Source organism: Macaca nemestrina, chromosome 14 (genome assembly GCF_043159975.1).
Source record: "Macaca nemestrina isolate mMacNem1 chromosome 14, mMacNem.hap1, whole genome shotgun sequence".
In the NCBI taxonomy this organism is placed as follows: Eukaryota; Metazoa; Chordata; class Mammalia; order Primates; family Cercopithecidae; genus Macaca; species Macaca nemestrina.
In genome coordinates this window covers 117,174,591-117,195,868 of record NC_092138.1, presented here as the reverse complement: position 1 = coordinate 117,195,868, position 21,278 = coordinate 117,174,591, and the positions used below count along the sequence as shown (strand labels likewise).

Here is a 21,278-nt window from a genome sequence, read left to right as displayed (position 1 = left end):
GGAGGACAGGCAGGTGTCCAGGCCAATAGGTTGGTCCTCTGTGTATGGCTCCTGAGTGCACCCAGGGGCTCTGCAGTGTCTGCAGATGTGGCTTGTGACCTCCCCTTACCCCCTGCCCGATGCTTTCTGGATGGAAGGGGAAAAATCAAGCTATAAGGCCGTGAGAACTCAGGCCCAGATCCCGGAAGGGGCCTCCCTGAGCTGCAGACGCATAGCAGTGGAGCTGCTATGCTCAGTTGAGACCGTGGCCACCAGGCCCTTGTACCAGCCAGGAATCAACAAGATCAAACACTGGGAGGAAATACGGAGGATGCACCCAGGGTGAGCCCCACTCAGCCCAAGCCCTGCTGGGGACCCCCGAGTGAGCCCCAAGCTAAGCTGTAAAATGAGAATAAGGCCGGGTGTGGTGGCTCACGCCTCTAATCCCAGCACTTTGGGAGACCGAGGCAGGTGGATCACCTGAGGTCAGGAGTTCAAGACCAGGTTGGCTGACATGGAGAAACCCTGTCTCTACTAAAAATACAAAAATTAGCCAGGCATGGTGGCGCATGCTTATAATCCCAGCTACTCGGGAGGCTGAGGCAGGAGAATTGCTTGAACCTGGGAGGTGGAGGTTGCAGTGAGCTGAGATTGCGCCATTGCCCTCAAGCCTGGGCAATAGAGTTAGACTCCATTTCAAAAAAAAAAAAAAAAAAAATGGCCGGGCACTGATGGCTTACACCTGTAGACCAAGGCAGGTGGATCATAAGGTCAAGAGATTGAGACCATCCTGGCCAACGTTGTGAAACCCTGTCTCTACTAAAAATACAAAAATTAGCTGGGCGTGGTGGCACACGCCTGTAGTCCCAGCTACTCAGGAGGCTGAGGCAGGAGAATCGCTTGAACCCGGGAGGCAGAGGTCGCAGTGAGCTGAGATTGCACCATTGCACTCCAGCCTGGGCAACAGTGTGAGACTCTGTCTCAAAAACAAAACAACAAAAAAAGCAATAAACTGAGAGCTCACCTCATGGTGCTGTTGTGAACGTTAAATGTGGTAAGGCGTACATACTCAGTAGCACAGGCCTGGAATTCAGTAGGGATGCAGAGTTTGCTTTAAAAGGTGTAAGTATATGTTGGTGTACATACATATAAACATACAGAAATTGGGGAATTGATTTCTGGGTATCTGCTATCTTCTAAACACTTTTCAATGCTTTCCAAATATCTTTCACTAAAGAAGAATGTCTTTAATATTTAGAAAATAAAAGTGATTAAAACAATCGGTCCCATCCCTAGAGGGCCAGGGGGCCTAGTGGGTAGCCCCTTGGGGCCTACCCCAGGGCTGGAAGCAGCTCCAGGCATCTGTCTCGGATTCACCATTCTCAGGGGCTTGGAGGAGCTGTGCTCAGTGAACCAGAACCCTGAGGCTGCTGAGCTCATGCCCTGGGCGTGGGAGACACTCAGAACCCTCCTTCCCCACCTGGCGCCCAGGGCCTTCTGCCTCCACCTGTGCTGACCAGGTGACACCACTGCACAGCTGCTGTCTGCTCACCTGTCCCTCTCACCCTGCCCCTCATGGGCCAGGACCACAAGCCCACACACCAAGCCACGTGTGGCCGAGTGTCTCCAGCCTGTACAGTCCTGCCTCCTTCCCAGTAGACTGCGGGGCTGGTTTGGAAGTGGCAGTGGTGGAGGGGAGGGGGGTTGGGGTGTGGGACCTGGGACTGCATTTAGGGCTAGGTGGGGCTCTGCGGGGAGAGCCCAGAGTCCCTGTGGGGTTCCATACTCACCCCCATAGAGGGCAAGCCAGGGAGTGAGCTGGGGGTGTGTGTGTGTGCTGTGGACACAGAGCTGAGTAGAACCTAAAATTGGGGTCAGGGCCAGTCTGTGGCCAAGATCAAGGGCCTAGCTTGAGGTTGGGGTGACAAGAACCTGGCCAAGCGTCTAATTTGTCCAGGGAATGACCTTGGCTGACTGTGCCAAGAGGGCTGTAGCCCCAGGTTTTGATCCCCAGAGCCCCAAAGGTGTTCTCGGGGACGCTGGTGGCCATCTCCTTAACCCTTCTCCCAGCGCCCTCAGCGCCCCACTGAGGTGGTATCACTCCATTCTCCTGCAAGGACCCTTGCAGGAGCCTCTCAGGCTCAGCCTCTCAGGACCACTGCAGCCTGTCCTGACCTCAGGCACCAGGTTGCGGGGGCAGCTGAGGCAGGGTCTCTGGGTCCTTTAGGGTGTGTGGTCGGTTTTATTTCCGTGCCCTTGTTTTAAAACTGCACCTCTGTCCTCAGGAGCGTGGCCTTGCACAGACGGAGAGCTGCGTGGCCGGTGCCAGAATGACTGTCAACGCGCCAGTGCGCCCGGATCACACCAGGCCTGAAGGCAGCACCGGGCCCAGTCCAGGCAGCTTGCAGTTCCCGGGCGGCAGCGACGGGCGCCGGAGCGCCGCAGAGGTTCGCCCAAGGGCGCTCCCGCACCGGCGTCTTCCACGGCCCGCCCGAGCGTCCAGAGCGGCTGCGGATGCACGCACTTCCCCCGCCCGGATCCCGGAGGCTGCACCGTGCAGTCGCGGCCGCCGCGGGCAGGGCGCGCGCCGGGGGCGGGGTAGGGGGGCCCGGTGGCTTTCCCGGGCTTAGCGAGTCCGGCCGAGGCCAGGGCCCGGGGAGGGCGGAGGGCGGCACTCCTGGTCCTTCCCCGGCCCGGCAGCCGAGCCCTGTCCTCTGCGCCGCGGCGTCCGGTTCCCGCCCGGTGTCCCGCGCAGGGTCGGCCGCCGGCAGCTCCGGAAGGAGGACGCACGAGGGGCGAGGAGCTGCCGCCTTCCCTCCCCCGCGCTCGGGGTTCCCCACGCTCCGCCGGTCCCCACTTGGGACCCTCCCGGCCCCCGGCCCCCAGCCCCGGCCGCCCACCTGGCTGCCAGTGCGCGCGCGCGCGGCCGGCGCGCTGTCCCTTTAACGGCCCGCGGGCACCTCCCCCGCCGCCGCCCCGCCCCCGCCGCGGTGCGGCCGCCGGTGCTGGGCGAGGTCGGAGAAAGTCCATGGGAGCCGGAGCGCCGGGACGCCGAGCACTTCCTGCCGCGGGCGGCGCGCCGCAGCTGCCCAGGCCGGACCGGGCCGGGCGCCCGCAGGTACCGCCAACTTGGCGCGCGCGGCCGCCCCCGGGTTACGCCGCCGGGCGGGGTCGTCCCGCGGGCCGAGCCCGCACTTCCCGCAAACTCCGCGGCCGCCCAACTTGGCGCGGGCCCCCTGCCGCAGTGCCGGCCGCGCGGGGCGGGTGCGGCCGAGTTCCGCGCCGGCCCGGGCGTGCGCGCGGGAACCGGCCTCGGGAGCCCGCGGAGGGGGGCCGGGCGGGGCCGGGAGGTCCCGGCGGAGGCGCCCGCGACCCCGGGCCGGGACGCCGCGCCGCGCGTTCTGGGGAGACCCCGGCTCCAGGCGTCCCGGGGCGCTCCCCACCGCCCGCTGGGTTTCCCTGGATTTCTGGGGACCCGCGCGGCCTCCCCTGGGACCCGACTGGCCGATTCGGCCCTCCGGGTGTAGAAGCTCGGGCAGGACTGGCCCGGGGCCAGGGAAGAGGGACCCACCCCTCCCGGCGCATCTGCGCAGCAGCCTGGCCCAGCCGGGCCGGCGTCTCGCCCTCCCGGTCCAGGTGGGCCCGTTCGTGGGTCGTCGCCGCCTTCCGCTCCTCCCCCACGCGGGTCCCAGCCTGGGGAGAAACTGGGGTCCGGCCGCAGGGGAAGGGGGCTTCGCCTCTCGCCAGCTTCTATGCCTCTGCGGAGCTGAGGTCGGGGGCCCCCAGCTTCTTCTTTAAGAAACTCAGCGGAGCCTGGGGCCCGCCGCGCACCCCGCACTGCCAGGGCGGACCGAGGCCTTCTGACGGAGTTTCCTGCTTCTCTTGCTGGGATCGTGTGGGGTCGGAGGTCAGAGGTCACCTCCCAGCCCCTCTGCCAGGCTCTGGGGGAAGTTTGGTCTTGGACTCTCGTCGTGGAACCGCTTAAACCTGTGGGTCTGCGGGCCGCGAGGCCCGGTCCCTGGAGTTGGCCTCCCAGGCCGTTCCACTCCCTCCCCCAACCCCCGCGCGGGGCCTCCCGATTGGAGGTGTTTCACCCACGTGCTGGTGGGCCCGTCTCCCTGGGCCGCTGGGTGCCCTGAGCTGTGTTCTCGGCTGTGCGTTCCTTTCTGTGTGTGGCGGGGGTGTTGACCCGTGGACGCCCGAGGCAGCCCGGACTCCCATCCCGTGGAGCTGCCTCCGGGAGCGCGTGCACCTTGGTGTTCCCGCCCGCCAGCGTCGCCGCCCTCTCCTGCCTCCTGCCAGGGTCCCTGTCCCTCCAGGTCGCCCGTTCTTCCCACCCACCCCTCTTTTCCTCTGGCGGGCTCCTGACCTCCTTCCCTCCTGTTCTCCAATAGGACACTCAGCTCAGCGTTCTGCAGGGTGTTTTAGCCTGTAGCACCCCCAGCAGGGGCACCTAGAGTTAGGTCAGGGTTCAGGCAGCCCCCGCCACCTCTCAGCCACCCACCCCTTCTTCACCCAGCCACCGTCGGAGCACCCCTCCGGTCCTCTGTGGGGCCTTTCCCAGCTCCTCCCTTCGAGAGGCTTCTTGGCATTTTCCCTTGGGGTCACCGTTGGGTGGTAGCCGAGCCAGAGTCCAAGGCGAGGAAATTAAAGAAGCTGCCACCCAAGGTGGTGGCCCCCTGTCCTTTCAGCAAAGCCACTTGGAATGGGCACAGAAAGTGGAACAAGATACCACTTGTCACCTCTTAGTGGCCAGGGATCCTTTCGCAGTGGTCACACCCAGGGCCCGATGGCGCTGGCCCCGGCCTGGCGGGAGGGTGGCCGCTGCGGCAGAGGCACCCCCGGGGAGATCTCGTGCTGGGAGCGGTGGGAACTGGGCTGCTGCAGGCTTGGAGAACAGGTTCTGTTTTTTACCATCGGCTGCTGGAAGGGTGTGCAAGGCCGCTCTGCCCTGGCCGGGGGGCTGGTGGTGACTTTTAAAAAATTCTTCAATTCTTCCTGTGTTTTCCAATTAAAGCATGAGGCTGCATTATTCATGAAACAACAGTGGCGATCTTGGTGCTGAGCGGTTCTTCCAGGCCTGCGCTCATCTTGGCCTCCGCCTCTGGAGTCCTGCTTTCCTGGTTTGTGGGCAGTGTGGTCTCCCAGGCCTGAGGGATGGAACAGGGAACGAGGGTGTCATCCTTTCCGGGATGTTGAGTTCCCAGGGTTCCACCCTGTGCCCCTTCCTCTGAGGTCTGTGCCTCTGACCTGTGTCCCTGGAACGCAGAGGGCACTTGAGTGCCCACTGGCCCCAGCCACCGTCAGTGGGGCAGAGCCCATGTTCCTTTCTCAGCCAGCCCTGTCCTAGCCAACTCCACACACTGTCCCCAGGCTGCCTCTCTGCATCTCACAGCCCCTTGGGGTCACTCCATCTCCTTTGCAGGGTCATGTAGTGGGTTCCGGGGTCCAGTTGGACTGTGGCCGGTGGGACGAGGCTCCAAGTCCACGGCGGCGGGGGGTAGGTGGCACCCCTTACCCCAGACTACAACAGCATGTTTCTCCGGAGAACTGGGGCCTTCTACGGACTCCAATGTAATGAACACATTTGGGAACTTGACTCTGGGGCCCCCTGACTCTGCCGCTCCCCCAGCCCAGTCCACCTTTGCCTTGGTAGTGCATGTCCCTGCCTCAATGGCCCAGGCTGGCCAGCCTCCCATTGTGGTTCTAAGGACAAGATAGGCCACTCTCCACTTCAGGGTGACATTTCTGGCCTGGGTTGAGGAAACCTGGGGCTGGGCTTCCAGGCCTGGCTCGAAGGGGAGGCAAAGCCCCGTGGTGTGAGGCCGTGGAGCATCCTCCAGGACAGGGGAGAAGTAGTGCTAGTCCCTGTCTGGACGCTGGACCTGAGCCATCGTCTGATGTGCGTGGGCAGGTGCGGGAGTTTGTGAGGTCTGATTGGGTCTGGTCTGACTGGGGGCTGATGAGGGGGCATGGGAACCTGTAGAGCTGGCTCACTGGGGCCTCTCACCCCATCTCCAGTCAGGCTCCCTGGCAGTGAGTGTCTGCAGACCCAGCTCCCTAGGTCTTGGGCCTTCCCCGAGGTGCCCTCTCCCCAGCATTTCGTTCCTTTCCTGGCACCCTTTCTGGGCACGCTCTTGGTCCTCCCAGAGGTGGGCAGTCGGGCCTTGGGTGGGGGAGCTTGGCCAGCCTTTCTCTACTCTTATCTCCTCACTGGAACCCAGTTCAGAGCTGTGTGTGGCCCCCACGCCGGCCTCCCCGAGGCGCCCCCTAATCCCCAGGTGGATCTCGTTTCCCTTTCAGCCTGTCCAGAGTCACCGAGGAGATGTGACTGGAAGGTTGTTTGGGCCTTGGCTCTGGGGGCCGGAATGCGGGGTCACCCAGGCCGGGGGCTGCTGCTGCACGCCTGCCCCCCGCCCCCTCCCCGCCGGCCTCTCTCGCAGGGCAGGATCCTGGCGACCTCTGTTTCTTTTTTAGCAAATCCTTGCTCTCACCAGCTCTGGCGCTTGGTGAGATGAGATCATTTGTAAAATATGCTTCCTGGCTGGCCGGGGCTCCCTTACTGTGTCACCTGCAGCTGCCCATTTGCTGGGAGCCCCAGCTCCCTCAGCTGTGGCCTTCCTGCCTTTGTTGTTTACAGTTTGGGTTTTGGAAGCACACACCCTTACACAGGGTCTCAGCAGGGCGCAGTGGGCGGGCATGAAGGTGTCTGTCTGGAAGTATTGGAGGCTTGTCATTTGGGGACATGAACTCTGGGTCCGGCACTCACTTCTGTCCACACAGGGGATCAGCTGAGTAGGGGAGGGCATTTGGGACCCTGACCTGGGGCTCCTGGGGCCCCACCACTTCCCCAGTGTCTGCTTGCTGGGCCTGGTCCCCACTGGAGCACTTGGCAGCCAGAACCCTGGGCTCAGGTCTCCTGGGAGAACGCCCAGCCCGGGCTGTGTGACCTTGAGTGAGGAGGTCCTTCCTGAGGCCATCCTGCTACAGAGTAGCATCCTCTGCCTCCTCCGAGGAGCTGGAGGCTGAATGTGGGCAGCCCGACCTTTCCGCCTTCACGCCGGCTGGGGCTGGCCTGGGGGCCGTTGGGCCGGTGAAGTGACTGAATCCCAGTGAGGCTCATTACCCTTTAAGAGGAGGCCGCCATGGAGTCTCCCGGGAGAACGAGAGGCAGGCTTTTCTCCAGACGTGGTTTGCAGGGACCCACGGGGAGGAGAGGCTGCTCTGGGTCTCTCTAGAGGAACCTCCCCTCCCCCAGTGCAGGGCCCTGGCATCCAGGAGGGCACAGTGCCATGGACGGCCGCGAGCTCCTGGGCCCGCCCAGCTCCTGCCCCTGTGCCTGGGAAGCAGGCAGGGCTGGGGGCGGGGAACAAAGGGGCCTGAAAGTGCCCATATATAGTCACTGGGGTGAGCAGCAAGCCATGCTGCAGGGATGTCTCCCAAGCTCAGTCTGGCCGGCCCCAGCCCAGCCACCGGGGCCCCGAGGGCAGCCTGGCCCTGGGCTGGTGGTGGCCTCCCTGGTAGTCTGTGAAGGGGTAGAGCATCAACCTCAGCATAGCCATGCCTCAAGATATGTTTGGTTGATTGAAAATAAAAATCTCCCCAGTCCTCCATAGTCAGGCTTGAGTACATTTCAGGAGCTGGTGTTGGAAGCTGGAGGCTGGAATCCAGGCTGTGCTGTTGGTCAGAGCCGTCTGGGGTCCCTCACGGAGGGCGTTGGGAGCTGGGTGCCTGCAGAGGGGAGACTCGTTAGCAACCCAGCCCCCACCCCACAAAATGCTGGTGCCTCCCTCATTACAGTGACACTTTAGATGCCCCTCCCCCCCCGTCCTGGGGCCTCCTCCCAGTTGGCTAGTGTTTTCTGGAAGAGTTACCTCCTCACTCTTGGGCACGCCTGGAGTCAGGGGGCAGCTGTGGGCCTTCCTTGGTGCTTCTGGGGCGGTCTTTGAGGGAGTCAGCGCTGGCCTTGCCTTTGGATCGGAGCAGAAGGAAGTTGTCCTGCATCTTTCTCCTCCCAGAGTCCTCCTGAGGCATCCCCTGTGGCCAGGGCCCCCACCCAGGCTGGGCATCTGTCCCGGGGGATGTGCCCGTCTCCCTTCTACCACCCAGTTGGTATCTGTGCCAAGAAAGGGGAAGGAACCATCTTTGCTGCATTCCTGACTTTTGTGCTGTTAAAAAATCAGCGTTAACAGAGTTTTGTTCATTTAATTTCATTTCCATTGCACAGCTAAGCGCCTTTGTTAAATTTTGTATATTGATACTTTTTGTTGTTGTCAGCAGTTTTTTCTCTCTTTCTTTTTTTTTTTTTTTTGGATATAAAGCCATTAGGGTGAGAGAAGATTAAAAAGATACATTACAATTAAAATGTTAATGAAATCCGCATCACACAACTTTTGAAACCCTTTAGGCATTAATCTTGCCTGTGTCATGTCCATTAACTTTGGCTATTCTTATTCCACACTGACCCCTGCTGAGAGATTTGTGCTATAATTGGATTTTTTTTTAATAAAAAAGGAAAAAAAAAAAGCTTTTAAGAAAATAGAGGTTGAGTGGTCGGCCGTGGCTCCTAAATGAAGAGGGAAAGTAGAAGAACAGGACTCACTCTGTTGGGGCTGGGGTCCCCCGTATGAATGGGGACAAGGGTCACTCAGGGCCTCCCCCAGCTGTAGATGTGCCAAGGGGTGTAGAGGTACAGGAGTTGGGGGAGCCTCAGAGGAGGGAGGGCACCCCAAGGCTGAATTCACCTTCTTGGGGAGAGGCCCCCAGCGCTGGGGGAGGGGCTGACAGAAGCCCCCCCACTAGGCGGGGTTGGGGGGGTGACATGGAGGCTCAGGTGGAGCAGAACCTGAAGGGCCTTGAGTTCTCTGAAATCTGTACCCCCACCCTTCGCCTGGAAGTCAGGCCTCGGTGGGTGCTAGGTTTCCAGCAAGGGGGGTGGCTGTGGGGAGGGGGAGCCCCCTTGTCTCCCTCCTAGGGCCGTAGGGACCTCAAGCAGACGTGGACCGTGGGTCCTCCTTTGAGGCCCTGGCCAGAGCCTGGCTCAGATCTGGGTGGGGTCCCCAGCTGGGAGGGTCCCCTGGCAGGGGGAGGCTCTGGGTGGGGGCCTGGGGGTAGCCTGTGGCTGCCGCCCCGCTGGTTCTCCCGGGCTGCAGTGCTGCAAACGTAACCCGCGGCGCCGGGAAAGCTGGTCAGGTGGTTGGCAGCGGGGCTGCAACAGACAGATTTCGTGTCTGTGTGTTTTTGCAACACCTTTCTATAAAGGGAAACATAATTTAAAATATGATTACTTAGTGTTGTAACAGCCGCCTCAGCCGCTCCACGCGATGCCGAGATCATTATCAGAGGCTGATATTAACTTGCAAAGAATATTATGCAAATTGCCCGCTGTCTCCTCCGGGAAACCTTCTCCCAGGATGCCGGGGGCTGGGCTGGCTCCCCTCGGGGCTTGGGGTAGGTCCCTTTGTGGGACAGCCCAGCCCTTCATTCCCAGGCCTCAGCCCTTGTCTGTGGCTAGGGAACCCTAGGAGGCATGAAACAGTGGGTCGGGAAAGACCAAGTCCTTTGCCTCCGTGTGTCTCAGTGACCCCAGACCACGATGCCTCCTGGCCGGCTGGGTGGGGGCCTCAACAAGGCCGCTGTGGTTGGGATGGCAGTGAGTCCCCTGCTGATGGTTAACCACGGCTGACTGCGGTGGTCACCGGACCTAGGTCCTCACGAGCCCCAAGTGCCCCCGAGAAAGGGTCCCTGGCCACAGACCGGGCCGTGTCCATGCACAGTGGCTCGTCCTGCTGACTGACCACTGTGGCTTTGCAGTTTCCAGGGGCCCAGGGGCAGCTACCGGGAAAGATGTTGGCGGTGGCTTGGATCCAGCATTGCCGTGTGGATTCAAATTTGTGCCCTGGGGGAGAGAGGCAGGGAGTGGGGTCTGAGGGTCCCTCGCACCCTGCTGAGAACAGTGTGTGCCCTGCCCCGTCATCCGTTCCAGCTGGGCCTAGTGTGGGACCCCCTGCCATTCTGGGGGTCCCCGTGAGGGTCCGCCAGCTCCAGGAGGGCAGGGTGTCTGCACCTGTACAGGTGACAGGCCAGGAGGAGGAAAGGGGCTTTTCCAGCACCCTGGGGTTTGTTGGAGGGGGGCAGAGTATCCATCTCCTGGGGCCACCATGACAGAGGCCACACCAGGCCCAGCAGTGGGACAGTTCCCAGCTTGAAGATTCTCCCCACAGGCTCCGTCCCTCTGTAAGGGAGCTGGACAGGGCGTATTTAGAGCAAAATTCCCCTGACCCCGCAGAGCCGAGGGGCTGCTGCTGCTCTCTCTGGACCAGGGTCCTCCTGGAGACCGTAGAAGCCGGACAGTCCCCGAATACCGCTCACCTCCGTGCATGAAGTGACAGCCACTGGGGGTGCCCATCTTCCAGGTCACCTCCGAAACTTCTCAGCAGAGTCCCCAGGGCGGGAAGCTGGGCCTTCCCGGGCCGTGACCGGCCTTGGGCAGCAGACAAAGGACAGGGAGGACTTGCCCTTCCTTGAGCAGCTCAGGCTGGGGAGGATGGGGCGCTTGAGGCCTCGATGGGGATCTTGCCGGTGCCGTCCTGGGCTGTCCTCAGCTGAGCAGCCACTTCCAGGGTTGGAGAGCACGTTCTGTCTTGGGATTTGAGCCCCATTTCCCCAGTGCCGCGGTGGAAGCTGGGCAAATGCCATGGCCTCCCTGGGTCTCAGTTTTCCCAGTGTGAGCTCCGAATGGGGTACAGTACCCCGCTTTCTGGTCACCAGGAAGGTCTTGGGCCAGTCCAAGGCAGACCCAGAGAGGGCTGCCAGGCGGCCCCAGAGGCTGCGGGGCCTTTCCCCAGCCAGGCCCTTTGTGGGCTGGCTCTGCTGCCCTCCCTTCCTGTGGGGCTGGCCCGACCCCTGCAAATGCCATTCTGGGGGTCCCCATGAGGGTCCGCCAGCTCCAGGAGGGCAGGGTGTCTGCACCTGTACAGGTGACAGTCCGGGAGGAGGGAAGGGGCTTTTCCAGCACCCTGGGGTTTGTTGGAGGGGGGCAGGGTATCCATCTCCTGGGGCCACCCTGACAAAGGCCACAGGTTTGGTGGCAGGAAGCCTCAGAGAGTGCTCCTGTCCCAGTTCTGCAGGCCCGGAGTCGACACTGTGCATCTTCAGGGCTGGTTCCTCCAGAGGCTTTGAGGGAGACTCCATCCCACGCCACCCTCCACCTCCCGAGGCTGCCATTGTCCTGGGCCTTTCTTGGCATGTGGGAGCATCAGCACCGTCTCTGCCTCTGCCCTCACACGGCCACCTTCCTTCTGTGCATCTGTGTCCACACTTCTCCCTTCCATAAGGATGCGTGTTAGGATCCACCCTACATCCAGGATGATCTCATCTTACCTCCTTTCACTACTGATATCTGTAAAGACCCTGTTTCCAAATAAGGCCTCATTCAAAGGGTCAGGTAGATGCGAACCTCCGCTGTGGTGTGGGGGGGCAGAAAGCCTTTAGTGCGTAGAGGGCACTGGGGGGGCTGGCTCTGCACTTACCCAGGACAGTGGGAGGAGCCAGGCACAGCAGCTGCTGCTGGGACGGCACCTGGAGGGGCGTGAAACCGGTGCAGCCGGCCAGCTCCAGGCCCAAGCTGAGTGGGGGTCGTGGGAGGGAAATGGGGCCACTGGTGGGGGAGGGTTTTCCTACGAGTTGGCGTTGTCATCTGCGGTTATGTAAGTTTGGGAACAGGATTCGTGTTAATTATTGTAACCCAGTTTAGGTGGTGAGTCCATGTCATAGGAAGTGGCCTGGAAATGACAGCGTGTGGGTCACAGCGGAGCCCGGGGTGGGGCTGTGGCTGGGTGCTGGCAGGCAGACGGCTGTCAGGAAGCTGGGGGCATGTGACATCCCTGGGGCCCAAACCAAGCCACACCTCAGGGAAGCCCAGGCGTTCCCAGATCTGGGACCTCGAGAGCCAGGCCTGGTGCCATCCAGACCAGCAGCTGCCCCACGGCTCAGCCCTAGGCCTCACCAGGCTCCTGATGATGCAGGAGAACAGAGGCACCCCTGCCCCCAAACCCTCCCAGCTCTGAGTGGCAGGCCTCGGGGGACGCGTGCCCTTCATCCTGTGCCCAGCTGCGGGGCATGGGGGTTCTCTCACGGGAAGGCCAGCCCTGCACTTTGCTGCTCTGAAGGCCCATGGAGGGTCCTGGCCACGTTCAGGGAGTGGCTTCTGAAGGTTTTTAGAATGTCCAGCGAGGGTCCCCAGGGGTGACTTGGTTTTCTCCAGCCCGAGGTGAAGGGCCTGGAGGCGACTCCTGCCCGTCGGAGCTGCCCTGTGTGGCACCCGGCCTCTGGGCTCTGCCAACCCCTCCCATCGGAGCTGCCCTGCATGGCGCCCGGCCTCTGGGCTCTGCCAACCCCTTGTCCCAGGCCTTGTTTCCACAGTGAGTCCAGTATTGTGGAGGGATCTACGCCACCTGGCTGCCCAGCACTGGCAGGTGGGGACTTTGCTTTAGTTGTTTAAGAAAAAAGGTAAAAGGGCCGGGCGCGGTGGCTCAAGCCCGTAACCCCAGCACGTTGGGAGGCTGAGACGGGCGGATCACAAGGTCAAGAGATCGAGACCATCCTGGCTAACACGGTGAAACCCCGTCTCTACTAAAAAATACAAAAAAATTAGCTGGGCGTGGTGGCGGGTGCCTGTAGTCCCAGCTACTCGGGAGGCTGAGGCAGGAGAATGGCGTGAACCTGGGAGGCGGAGCTTGCAGTGAGCTGAGATCCGGCCACTGCACTCCAGCCTGGGCCACAGAGCGAGACTCCATCTCAAAAAAAAAAAAAAAGAAAGAAAGAAAAAAGGTAAAAAATAAAGCTATTAAACTTACAGAAAAATGACACATATTGTACAAATAACATTTTCCTGAACCATTTGAGAGTAAACCTCCCCTGCATACCTGTGTCTTGTTCCAGCGTGGGCTGAGGGCTGCCCGCCACTCGCCTGCACCCACCCCCTGGCAGCCACCCCTCAGGCCCCTCCCGGCCTTACACCAGCAGATCCAGTGCAGACCCCACAGTAGAGTTACTTGTTGAGTCTCTTTAAATTTAATTTAAAAAAAAATTTTTTTTTGAGATAGAGTCTTGCTCTGTTGCCCAGGCTGGAGTGCAGTGGTGCAATCATAGCTTACTGCAGCCTCAAACTCTTGGGTTCAGGTGATCTCCCCGCCTCAGCCTCTGGAGTAGCTGGGACTGTAGGTGTGCATCCCCACACATGGCTGATTAAAACATTTTTTGTGCACCACCACATCTGGCTAATTAAATTTTTTTTTTTTTTTTTTAGATGGAGTCTCGCTCTGTCACCCAGGCTGGAGTGCAGTGGCATGATCTCAGCTCACTGCAAGCTCTGCCTCCCGGGTTCACGCCATTCCCCTGCCTCAGCCTCCCAGTAGCTGAAGCTACAGGCGCCCGCCACCACGCCCGGCTAATTTTTTGTATTTTTAGTAGAGACGGGGTTTCACCCTGTTAGCTAGGATGGTCTTGATCTCATGACCTTGTGATCCGCCCGCCTTGGCCTCCCAGAGTGCTGGGATTACAGGTGTGAATCGCTGCGCCCAGCATTAAACAAATTTTTTTGGGCCGGGCACAGTGGTTCACATCTGTAATCCCAGCTACACGGGAGGCTGAGGCACAAGAATCACTTGAACCCTGGAGGCAGAGGTTGCAGTGAGCTGAGATGGCACCACTGCACTCCAGTCTGGGCGAAAAGAGCGAAACTCAGTCTTGCAAAAAAAAAAAAAAAAAAAAAAAATTGTAGACATGAAATCTTTCTATGTTGGTTAAGCTATAAATTCAGATTTTGAAAAACGTTCTGATTAGTCGTACATAACATTTACCATTTTAGCTTTTCCAGTGGAACGAAGCTTGTGCATTTTTGTGTTGCCCTCACCACCATCTCTAGAACTTTTTCATCCTCCCAAACTGAACCTCTTTCCCCATCAGACACAAACTCCCCATCCTTGGTGCAGCCCCTGGTAGGCACCGTTCTACTTCCTGTCTCTGTGGGCCTGCCTCCGGGACTGCATGTGAGTGGAGTCCCACAGCGGGTGTCCTTGTGTGACTGGCTCATTTGCTGCACACCGTGTCCCCACGGCTCCTCCGGGTTGCAGGGAGTGGCGGAGTCCGTCCCTTCTCCAGGCTGTATGATGTGTGTGTGTGTATGTGCCCGCCGCCATTTCCTTTGACTGTCACCCGTCGGCGGACCCCGGGGCCACTTGCCTCTTGGCTGTCGGGTGCTGCTGCTGTGGACGTGGCATGCACATCTGTTTGAGTCTTGCTGTGTCTCTGGGCTCCTCCAGCCTGGTGTATTCTGTGGCCTTTCCATGGCCTTCATGATCCTGACTCTGAGGTCCAGGCCAGTTTGACAGATTTGATCCCAGCCTCGAGGTGGGTTTGTCTGTGGCCTCCTGGTGATTCGCGTCTTGGGTGGGGACGTCAGAGATGCTGCCTCCTTGGATGTTGCTCCACCAGCTGGAGACCGGACGTTGCATAGGAAGTGTCTGTGTGATGGGTGAGTCTTGGAAGCAACTCTCCAGCAACCCCGCCTTTGGTGAAGGCCACAGGTGTGCACAGGGGCAGGGCTGGACCCAGGAGGGGCTGGGGGAGGGGTCGGCTACCCAGGACCAGATCTGGGTGTGGAGGTCTTTGGCCTGGGAACAGGGAGGCTGCAGGTTGGTGAGTGGTGATGAGGGTCTCATCAGAACCCACTGCTCCCGGAAAGACAGGTCCCCTCCTGGCTGGATCCTTGTCCCTCTGGTGTCCCTGGAGCCACTGTGAGTGAGGGACACCCCCGGCTGGCACCGCTGTCCCCACCTCCCCACTCTTTCTTGGGCTGTGTGGCTGTAGAGGAACTAGGAGACGGGGTTGTGGCCAAGTCTTGGGTCTCCCCACTGAGTGATGAGGGAGAAGTTGGGGTGGGGCCGAGAGGCTTTTTCAGCTATGACCGCGTCTGTCTCTGGGTCCCAGAGCTGCCGGGGCCGGCCGGGTTTGTGACGGACATGGTCTGTCTGAGAAGATCTGCCCTCAACCCAGCTGGGCCTGGGGTCCCCTCAGCAGCGGTCTAGGCCACACCGATGGTCCTGTATGTGAATGTCGTGGGCTGCTGGAACATGGCACCACTAACAGGTAGGGGCAGGGAGGCTTGAAACAGCAGGAATTTCTTCTTGCGCAGCCGTGGAGGCCAGAAGCCTGAGGCCACAGTGTCTCGGGGCCCCCGCCTGCCTCCGCAGCGTGGTGTCGGCTGCCTGTGGTGCCCTGGGCTTGTGCCAGTCTCGGCCTGGTCTCTGTGCGGCGCCCTTCCTAGATGTCCACGTTTTCCCTCCTTAGAAGACACCTCCGGACCTGGCCTAAATCTGGGAAGCTCTCATGTGAACTTGATCGTACATCTGCAAAGACCCTGGTTCCAAATACAGTCACATTCGAGTTTTGGGTACATGTGGATTTTGGGGAGATGCTATTCCCAGTACAGGGGTGAAAGCCAAAGTGCCCACCTGCCCCACAGAGACCCACTCCCTCTTCTCCGTGGCTGCCTCCTCCCCAGTCCAGCCTGGGAAGGAAGGGAGGGCAGTGCTGCCTCCCTGAGCAATGAGATGACCCCTGCGTGCCTAGGCTCAGGTTGGGGTGAAGCGCTGACCGTGCCTGGACCCAGGAGAGCAACTCCCCAGGGGCTGACCCCCACCAGCTCCCCTGAGCCCTGTGGCCGCTGGCTCTTCTGTTGGGAGTGTGTGATGCCCACAGCCTCCGCTCCAGCAGGGTGGCCCCGTTTCTGGCATCGAGGAAGAGGACCCTCGGGTGTCTGTTGTGCTAGAAAGGTTCTGCCCTGTGAAGTGCTTGGCCGTCAGATCAATCTGGTCGCTTCTACGTGAGTGTAGATGTCTAATGGGGCAGAAGTTATGGCAGCCGTAAAACACGGCGTCTTCCCCCTCGCCCTGAAATCTGGCAGAAGTGAGTCAGGCAGCACAAATCCTAGGCATGGAGAGGGCCATGCACGGTGGTAAATGAGCAGAAAAATACCCTCAGCTGCTTATGGAAGATGGCGTCTGTCTTTTCCTCTGGGGAGAGGGAAGGCAGTCAACATCCAGAGAACAGGGCGGCCGTGGGATCCGCTAGCCAAGAGCCAGCCCCACCCACCGGCGAGAGGGGGCCGTGACCTAGTGGTGCACACGCTGGACTGAGGGCTGTGCCTCTGTTGGGGTTGGGTGCTTCGTGGGAGGCTGGTCTGAGGAGGCAGCGCGAGCCTGGCGGGCGGAGGGTCTCCGTCAGCTCAGCAGCACCTGCTAAGATGCCTCGGCTCTACCTGGTTTTGTCTGTCGGGCTCTGCGGGCCAGACCCAGTGCTTCATGGATGGTGACCCCACCGAGGTGAGGCCCACTGTGAGCTCGGCCCTGCGCACACCTGCCCAGACCTCTCACAGGCATGGTGGGGAGACAGGTGAACCTGAGCATCCCAGCCCCCGGCTCAGTGCGTGGCACAGGCTGGGCAGAGCCCGGACTTGGCCTTGGGGTGGCCTCTGCTTCCCAAGCCTGTGTGGGACCCAAGGCTCCCCGCCCCCTTCCGTCAGGCCGTGGCATCCTGGCCACACCGATGGTCCTGTGGGTGAAGACCCTGGGGAGACGGGCAGAGGGGGTATCCCTGCCTGAGCCCCACCTCTCCCTTCTGCTGGGAGTCCTGGGCGATCACCTGCTTTAGTGATGTGCTGACCCGGGGCCCCGGCAGGTCGTGTTCGGGCGGAGAGTCTTTGGGAATGTCTGGTGCCCCCATTTTGTGAAAGGAGAAATGGGCCCAGGGAGGTTGGGAGGCCCTGGCCGGGGCAGATGGGCCTTTGCTGCAGCCTGGCTCCAGCGACAGCTCCACCCTCATCTCCGAGTTCTGCAGGGACCCTGGGGTTTCGGGGGTGCTGCTGCAGGTGGGCTGGGCCGCGAGGAGTGGTGCAAAGACAGCAGGGGTCCGGTGGGCGGGGGTGGGGGCTGGCTGCCCTCCCCGCCTTGCCCTCGGCCTGGTGTTGCCTGGTTACCTGGGCCAGGTGCCATCCAGGTAGAGGGAGCTTGCTCAGGGGCCAGCTGCCGCCGCTGCTGGGTGGGGATGGCGCCCCGGGGTCTGAGCCGGGAGGGCCTGAGTGTGTTCCTGGCCTGGGGGCCGCAGCTGCCCTCCTTGGGCCCGTGGGTTTTCCCAGAGGCTTCGGTTCATCCTCACTTTAACTGCGCTTTCGTAATAATTACACCGAAACCCAGCAGCTGAGAGGCCCTTGCAGAGACTCGGCAGCTGTGATTACAGCCACTGATTTCCAAGAAACGTCACGAGGGAATTCTGTTACAGCCCGAGGTGGAAGCCGACGCCCGGCACCGCCTTCCCGGGCACCCCGCGCTCCGAGAGCAGGTCCGAGTGCCGAGTTCCCAGCTGGGAGGACGCGTGGAGGATGGGAACCATGGCTGTGAGCGAGCGGGGCCGGGTCATGGGGTGCCCAGTGGGTGGCTGGCTTCACTTTGGTTGGGAGAGTGGTGTGCAGGTCGTTCCGGTCACTCTGCAGGCCGAGCCCAGGTATGCCGACCCCTGCCTTGTCCTGCAGAGGCCCCAGTGCCCGTTGGGCCTGAGTCCACCTGGCTCCTTCCCTGGGTTTCCAGCGGCCTGGGCGGCTGGAGAGTCCCGAGGTGGCCATTGGGGGTCCCTTTGATCTGGCCTTCCTCCTCTGGGAACGGTTTCCTGTGTTACGGGAATATGGGAAACACGTGTTTCTTCTCCCCACAGCCGTTTGTGATCCGTGACCCTGGGCCCGTGGTGTTCTGGGGATGAAAGCTTCCTCCTCCGTCACCTCCATTAATCTGATGTGCTTGGGGTGGGGGACAGCGGGAGGGGCTACTACCTTGGGCCTGTCTGTCCCAGGCCTGTGTGCCCCCGACCTGCTCTCGAGTGACTGGGTCCTGGCACCGTAGCACGCAGGGGCGGCTCTGCCAGGGGTCTGATGCAGCTGGCCGGAGTTTGTGCTGAGCACAGGCTGGCCTGTGGTCGTCTGCCGTCTGCTCTCCCTGCATCTGCATCCTCTGCAGTGACTCTGCTGGGGTCTGGGTGTGTCACGGCCCCGTCTGCACGTGTCCAGAGAGGAGGAGACCCCCAGCTAACCCACACCCCACGGCCTCCGAATCAGATAAGAGCTCCATGGAGTGTCCTTCGTGGGCTGATTCTGTGCGGTCTGTGGGGTGGGGGACGGTGCACTGGCAGTAGCGTTGGAGTTTTCGTTTGTTTGTTTGTTTGTTTGTTTGCGGGGGGGTGGAGATGGAGTTTCACTCCTGTTACCCAGGCTGGAGTGCAGTGGCACGATTTCAGCACGCAACCTCAGCCTCCCAGGTTGAAGCAATTCTCCTGTCTCAGCCTCCCGAGTAGCTGGGATTACAGGTGTGCGCCACCCATGCCGGCTAATTTTGTAGTTTTAGTAGAGACTTTTAGTTTTTAAGACCCCACTGCAGCGGGCTGCCAGGTGGAGTTTCCTAGAACCTGGGTTGAGTTTTGGATGCCCTGAGAGGAGGCATCGCCCATGTAGGGGCAGCAAAGGGGCCTGGGCTCAGAGAAGAGGAGCACAGATGGGTGTGGGGGCCCTGCTGGGATGAGGCTACACAGGCTGGGGATGCAGTGCCGCTCTGGCACCACCCCTGCTGTGGCGTGGCTACGGGGCCCTGCTAGGAGGGCCTTGTGGTCAAACCATTGGGTTTTGCAGGGCACAGTGGCATGGGCTTTGGCTGGCAGCCACGCCCTGGGTAGGGACTGTGGGTGTCTGCCAGGCTGGGCCATGACTACAGTGGGTGGCCAAGGGTGTGGGCTATCAGCCCCAGGCCTGGCCCAGGCAGCCCCATGGCCAGTGGAGCCCGTCTGTAGATCTCCCAAAGGGCCCCCTTTCCCTGGGGAACAGGTGGCAGGGCTGGCAGCGCCTTCCACAGCGTGGCTGTGGCCTGGCCCCTGGCGCCTTGGGGTCCTGAAAAGTGGAGACTTCCCCAGCTGCCGCCTGTCCTGGTGGCCTGACATCTTACTGCTTTCAAGATTTCAGTAACTTTCCTATTCCCAGTAGCAGAATGGGTAGTGGGAGGCCTGAGACCCATCTGGCTTCTGCAGCCACGCTCCAGGTCTCTGGTGACCCTGGAGGGCATTTGGGGAGTGCTGGCCATGGCAGGGCCCCAGGAAGGATCCCTGGGGGGCCTCCAGCCTCCCTTTTGCCCTTTGTTGAGGGCCAAGCGGCCTTTCCACTCAGTCAGCCTGGTCCTTCATGTCATTCTCAGCAGGCCGTGGGGTGCCTGTGGTGGAGGAGGGGCTTGCTGTCCCACCTGCTGGCTTCCGGCCTGTGCAGCCTGGGGCCTGTCTGGAGATCCTGTTTCTTGGCTGCACCTGGGCCCTGGGAGCCCACGCATTGGCTTCTGCAGTTGGCACCTTGTGCTCGTAGGAGTGTCTCCTGCCAGGAAGCCAGAGGATGGCACCCCATTGCATCAGGCCCGAGGGTGGATGGGTGCCAGGCAGCCCCTCCCGGGTGTGGGACTCTGGGCACGTGCCCGGCCTCTCCCTGGTCTCCCCCTCAGCTCAGAGTGCCGTGCCCACCCTGGGGGGATGTCTGCCCCTGTGGCCCCTCAGCCCCGAGCCCTTTTGGCAGGAGCTCAAGCTTTCTCTTGCTAAGGACGGGACGCGCAGACACGCGCGAGTAGTTTTCAGGTTATGTGCCCTAAACTAATACCACGTGCACTTAAAAAAAAAAAAAAGCTATGATTGAAGTCAAATTAACATATTTACCTTCAGTGCTCCCTCGGGAACCGTTAGGGAATCGGAGAGGGACGGCGGCGCGGCGTCATGCTGGCGACAGTGCCAAGGGCGTCTGCTCCCCGCGGGGATGGATGTGTGCTCCTGAGCCTCCCTTGGCTTCGCCTGCTGCCCACAGGGTCTCCTGGATGAGGGGCAAGAGGTCTGGCCCCTGAGAGCCTCAGCTCCTGGAGAGGACCACGCTGGGGGTGCATACCGGGGACTGGGACGCGGCGGTGGCTGTGGTGCCACACTCGTGATGACAGCCCTGCCTGAGGGGCCTCGCTTTGCTCAGTTCTGATGTGGCTGAGACCCAGGCGCCTGACCTGTCCCCTGGCCATTCCCGCGGCCCTTTCTGTCCTGCTCTGGGGGCTGGGCTGGCTCCTCTTGCCCGGCACAGGTTTATGGCTCAGGAGCACATTCCCCTGGAATCCTGTCTATGCATCCAGGTAGGGTTCCAGGGCCAGTGAGCCGTCCACTTCCCAACTCCAAGCTTCAGTTTTCTCATCTGTACAGTAGGGCCATGGTATTTCGCCTGAGCTTACTTTAAGGATTTTTTTTTTTTTTTTTTTTTTGAGACGGAGTCTTGCTCTGTTGCCCAGGCTGGACTGCAGTGGCCGGATCTCAGCTCACTGCAAGCTCTGCCTCCCGGGTTTACGCCATTCTCCTGCCTCAGCCTCCCGAGCAGCTGGGACTACAGGCGCCCGCCACCTCGCCCGGCTAGTTTTTTTTATTTTTTAGTAGAGACGGGGTTTCACCGTGTTAGCCAAGATGGTCTCGATCTCCTGACCTCGTGATCCGCCCGTCTCGGCCTCCCAAAGTGCTGGGATTACAGGCTTGAGCCACCGCGCCCGGCCCTACTTTAAGGATTAAATGGAAAAACCTGTATTAAGGGTTGCCATTTAAAGATTAAATGGAAAAGCCTGGGCCTTTAGTTCCTGAAATGAGAGCCGGAATTATTTGGAGAACCTGCTCCCAGATGTGCCTGTCCTGCTCATGGCTCATGAATTCTGCATTCCGAGGGACTGAGCCTCATGGAATTCTGGCGTCTTCTGGACTGCAGGCGGGTGGGGCTGGCCACAAGGTTGAGGGGGCTGGGGGTCCTGGGGACCCCCTACCAGGGGGTGAGTATGCACCCGGCCTTGGGGATGAGGGTTTGAGTGGGTGCCTGGTCCATCCCACTGTCTATCACTGTGTCTGTAAACTCATGTGTGGATCGTTTAAAGACGGTACTGCAAACCTCGTGATTGTAAAACTATGGGCCGGGCGCAGTGGCTCACACCTGTAATCCCAGCACTTTGGGAGGCCGAGGCGGGCGGATCACGAGGTCAGGGGTTCGAGACCAGCCTGGCCAACATGGTGAAACCCCGTCTCTACTAAAAAAAAGTTTTCTTTTTTTTTTGTACTATGATTGGACGGATATTATTTACATGGTTTTCACTCTTAAAAGCACACCTTTGTGTAATAAAGCACAAGCCAGTATTCACTGATCCTTATTCAGT

General features: G+C 60.6%; 1 protein-coding gene across 1 annotated transcript in view; it reads left to right on the top strand.

Annotated features, from left to right (window-relative positions):
• The first annotated feature begins 2,957 nt into the window (after positions 1-2,957).
• The window catches only part of LOC105471918 (NACC family member 2), a 111,922-nt gene continuing 93,601 nt past the window's right edge, over positions 2,958-21,278 (top strand). Inside the window, exon 1 of the mRNA XM_024789788.2 lies at positions 2,958-3,097. The gene's annotated coding sequence lies outside the window, so the exon portion shown is untranslated. The remainder of the gene's footprint in view (positions 3,098-21,278) is intronic.